A 5,467-nucleotide genomic window follows, 5' to 3' on the forward strand; every position below is an offset into this window, starting at 1 on the left:
AGATAAATAAATAACTAAGAATTTTATGGAAAAGATAATACGGCAAAGGATTAAGGGCCCACGATGTTGATTTGGAAGGTTGGGATTACTAAGAATCTGCCCTTACTTTCAATAATGCTTTAGCAAAATCGTACTCAATCTACTACTCAGAAAAGACCAAAAGTGACCTGCTTCTTCCGAGACCTAGATCTTTAGTTACCTGGCATGCTTCTATAGGCCTTAGCATGATACCTTGTATTGTTTTATCTTCATTCTATACAAACATTGATCTACGTCTAGAGTCTGTCTACAAGTATTCGATCGAATACCCGCTCGTATCATTTAATTCCAGTCCAACTAATCTAACCTTTTTAGAATTAGATCCATTTTATGGGCATACTGCACATTCATCTATGTCTAGAAAATGTACGCATATAATTGGGAAATAAAAAAATTGAATGAAATAGTAGATTAAATCAAATATATGGTTCAACCATTAACGAAAATAAAAGTTTCATCATGTAATCCCAACCCTATGAGATTTAGCTCATGGGTTTGCAATTAAATTTCAAGTTCAAAATAACACCAAATATCATTTCGATCAAATTAATTCACGGGAGAACAAATTAAGAAAAAATGGAAGAACTTAGAAAGATGGTTGTCGCCAAGTCATTCCATAATCTAGTAGCACAATGGCCTATGGTGGCTGAGAGGGACTGCCTTCGATTTCCTCATTTCGTCTCTACTCAGCCACTACCTCTATTGTTACCTTCAGATCTCCATGCCCTTTATTGTTGCCTCTGGATCTCCACACCTTTTAGGGTTTCCTCTTTTGGCTTTTTATAAGCTTTTCATCCGAGGGTAACTCCAACAGCCCACGATATCTTCTCCTGTTTCTTAAGTAGATTTTTTTGGTACAAGTAGAGTTGAGCTGAAACTAATAGGCGTTGAGTGTTGACATGGTCATCTTCTTGAAATTGTCACGGCATTCGTGTTGGCAAACTGTCCAACCTTTTGCCCCAGAAAACCTACACTCCTTTATTTCTTTCTCCATAAACCACCAAATACAACCCTTCCAGATGCAATTAAAAGTACCTAAGATTTAAACACATTCCAAGCTCCTAATGCAATGATAAAAATACCAATGAAATGTCCTAAAATGCAACTAAATGTAAAAAGTACAAGCAATTAGCTAAGTTTAAAGGCATGAAATATAACTCTTTTCCAGAGTTATCAATACCAGGACCTCATTTCCATAAACCAAGCTCATAAATATTATTGTTGAATATTTACAAAGCTATAATATAAGTGGATTAAAATTTGGTCTAGAAATTTTGATGATTTGATAGTTAAAGGAAAAAGGACTAAATTGTAAAAATTATAAAATTTAATCACTATTGATTTATACTAGTTTAAATGCTTAATTATTAAATGTTCAAGTTTTTAAAAGGAAATTAGGCCATAGTTGAAAATCATGAACAGCGGTGGGTGTTTTAATAATAATAATTTTTCGTTAAATAAAAATATGACAAGTAAAGAGATGTTGTCATCTTTATTTTATTTTTATTTTCACTTCCTTCTCCACCATTTAGACATAAAAAAACCAAGAAGCCATTGATGAGCTTCAAGAAACCTTCAGCCCTCTTGCATGGTAAGCAAATCAATCTCATTTCTTGTAATTTTTATGTTTTTGATATAATTGTAACTAGGTCTAGCTAACCCGTATCTCTGTTTTCAAAAATGTTATAGATTTTTAAATTTTCCATTGATAAAAATTGAAATTTTTTATGTTTAATAGTTTTATTATAAGCTTAGATATGTTTAAACACTAATTTGTTAAGTAAATTTTTTTGTTTTTGTGTATAAGGACCAAATTGTAATAATGTAAAATTTTTCATGAAATTTCTAAAATTTATGTTTTTAGAGGCCTGTAAAGTGATGAAATTGTAATTGGATTGAAAATCAAATCTTGAATTTTAAAGATATAATAGTTTCGATTTTAGGGACTAAATTGAATAAAATACAAAACTTTAGGGAAATTATAAAAATGAATAAAAGACATTATATTCATGAATTGATATGGTTTAAAGTGGTAAAATTTGATAATTTGAAATAAATTATTACATATCGAGGATTGAATCGTACGAAGGAAAATCAAGAAAAAGTAAAAATTGTAGAATAGCCCCTACAAATCAACCCGATAGTCGAATATAATAGGTAAGCTCATAGTGTATTGAAATGTGTTTATACATATTGTTTTTTTAATTATGTTTATATATGTTGTTAATAGTGTGAGTTGGTAGTGAAATTTTATAAATAAATGCTAAGGTAAGTAAGGACTAAATTTAGAACTGTTGAATACTGGTGAAATATGATTCATATGAATTTTTGAATGAACTTGACTTATTTACAGTATGTGTACTGATAACATGGAAATGCCCCTGATTTATAAGTGATACAAATTCAGTTTTAATGCTAGTTTCAACGTACTAAATGATTAGGATACAATTGGCATGTCAATAGGGTCAACATGTGCACTTGTATGGGTTTGCACTTCGGTCTAACCACACGGTCTTTCACACGGTCTAACCACACGGTCGTGTGAATATTAGCAAAGTAATTAGGTCCAACGGCCATGTGACCCTATATTACACAGCCTCAACCTGTCACACGGGCATGTGACCCTCGTTTTTCCTTTTTTCCACACTTCTTTGAAAAGTTTCGAATTAGTCCTTACTTAGTTCTAAATTTTTTTAGAGCTTTCATAAGCTCAATTTAAGCCCGATCTTGCATGTATAACATGCTTAACTAATTTTTTTATGATTAACGAATGTTTTAATAAGTTTTGAATTGAAATAGCATGATTCTGATATATTATTTACTGTAGCATCCCATAACCCTAATCCGGTGACAGAGACGGGTGAAAGGTGTTACAAGTTCATTGATACACAACCATGTCATACATTCAGATAACATACTTGCAAACATTCATATAATTGTACAGCCATATGCAAGCATAACCTTTCTAGTCAGCCAAGATCATACATATATAGCCAAAAGACTCAAACTGAACTAAGTGCAGAACATACAAGCAACACAGCAACTAGAGCAAACCAGAACAACACCCAAATAGTCGAGTACAGAACTTACTTGCTATCCTTCGTCCTTGATAACTTAAATTTTCCAAATGCCAGAGTCTCTTTCATCCTGCAGCAAAACACGACAACCCATATACCAATTAAACCGAAGGTATTCAAACTTAAAAACCTAGAATCTAGTATCATGTAGAAGCTTTTTCAAAGATTTGAAAAATCCTTACTTCTTTTTTTCTCAAATTCACGAATGCAGATAGATTAAAAAGCTTACCATCTCATTGGATTCTCTACTTTCTAGACTCAAACCCCACGATCACTGTGCCCTACAGAGTTTTCCTCAACTTTCTCTTCTTCAGAACAACTAAAGAAGATGATGCAAAGGAGAAGAAAATAAAATAGAAATGAGAAGAATTTTGCCTGTAAAATAATCCTCCTCATACCTATATATGACCTATTTCACGCACGATCACCAAAGTCCCAAATAAACCATCCATAATTAATCATTTCATTTCCCACTAAGAAATCATTTTGTTCTAAGTTAACTAAACCAGAATTGAGACCAAACTATTTACCATTCAACCATTAAAATTTTAATATTTTTCAGTAAAGTTCGCTGAACTTACTATCGCTTTCAATTAACTCTCAAATCTTCCTTAATTTTTGGACATTAATAAAAAAAATGGGTATGATAGTATATATAGATTGCACTCTTCATTGCCTCTCGCACACTACTTATATTAACCATGTATAATTATAAGTTGGTTGCATCTACGAACCTTCCTCTAGGTTTGTCCATCTTCTTTCCCACTCACTTGCCTTCCCCAAGTTTCTACTATTTCCCACTCATGCTAAAGGAGTTTTTTGTTGTTTGTTATTGTGATGTTGAAAAACAAGATGTTGGAGCTACTTCTACCGATATCGATCTACAAACAAACATTCATACGTGTAGAAAATGTGGATCAGGTTTGGAAATCAGGTTTGGAACTCATAGTTAATAGCAATATGGGTTCTAATAGTGAAGGTTTTAACTCTAGCAAAAACATCGTTCAACCTCTAACACTCAATATTTAATATCTTATTGAGCCTGATGTGTAGTGCAAAATGAGGTATGATGAGAATGTAATTTTCAACTCAATCGGCGTATTCTAGTGGGAGGCTTTTAATCTGCTGTAACTTGATATGTCAAATTAGGCTCTCCATTACACTTGATGAGTGTATTCTCAAGAAAATTAGTTGTCTTTTCTTTACTTTTGCTAATTTTTAGTTTTAGCTGTTAATATTTTATTTTTGTTAGATTTATGTTATTTTCGAGACCCGAATTGGCCAAATGCACCATAGGGACCCTAATGAATTTGTTGAGTGTTGTAGGGAGTTGATAGTGGCCCAAACATAATGAAAACATCACCTAGAAGGAGGATATTGCGATATCGAAGAATAGAAGTCGTGATACCTCTAGCAGTGTTGAAACGAAGAAGATTGAGGCGATACCGGCCATAGGGTATCACGACACCCAAAAACTAAGGACTCCCCCATTTTAAGACTGTTTAGGGTATCACAATATCAAACCATAGGTATCGCGATACCACTGATGAAAAGAGACAAAAATGACTACAGGGGTAGTCCTTGTCCAACTCTAATTCCAATAAAAATTACACGCTGAGAAGCACTTTGGGCATAATTTTTTGGTTTTAATTAGATTAAAAAGCCATTTTTGGCTAAGAAGAAGAGAGAGCTTTTAGTTTAGATTTTCTTTCATCTTTTTAACTTAGGTTTAGAGTAGTTTTCTTCTCCATAGTTATAGGGTTTTAGTTAGAGTTTTTTCTGGTTTTTCTTAGTGTTAATGGTAGTTAGTTATCACTGTAGCTAGGATTTATTTTCTTGTTTAATGTCGTAAACTCCTTGATTTTCATTTTAATCCTCAGTATTAATATAACTTAGTTTTCTTTTAGTTCCATCATTAAAATTATTCTTTTTAGATGTTCTTTTACATTTCCTTTGCTTCTATTTTCATTGCTTTCAAGCTTTTCCTATTTTTATTGAGTTTCCCATTTATGCATATTTTGTGTGATTATTTTGTTCTTTTTTTTGCTTAATTATGGTTATGGATAACTAAATCTGAAGTAGGAGGTTGATGGAAATGTTAGCAAGTTAATTTTTTGGTTAGGGGCTAAATTGAAAAAATTGGACTACATCAAATAAACTTCAAAACATAGGATTGAAGCCCCTAAGGGAAAATTGAGATAAGTGAGATCGAAAGGAGATCATATTGGACACCAATTTAATAGTCACAGGTTAGTTGGGTGAGGTCGAGAGATAAATCGAACTAATTTTTCTAACTTGATAAAATTGAAACTGAGAGGTAAAATTGAGCCACTTTAGGAGTTTAAGTGATT

The sequence above is a fragment of the Gossypium hirsutum genome, chromosome D01 (assembly GCF_007990345.1).
Source record: "Gossypium hirsutum isolate 1008001.06 chromosome D01, Gossypium_hirsutum_v2.1, whole genome shotgun sequence".
Taxonomy (NCBI): Eukaryota; Viridiplantae; Streptophyta; class Magnoliopsida; order Malvales; family Malvaceae; genus Gossypium; species Gossypium hirsutum.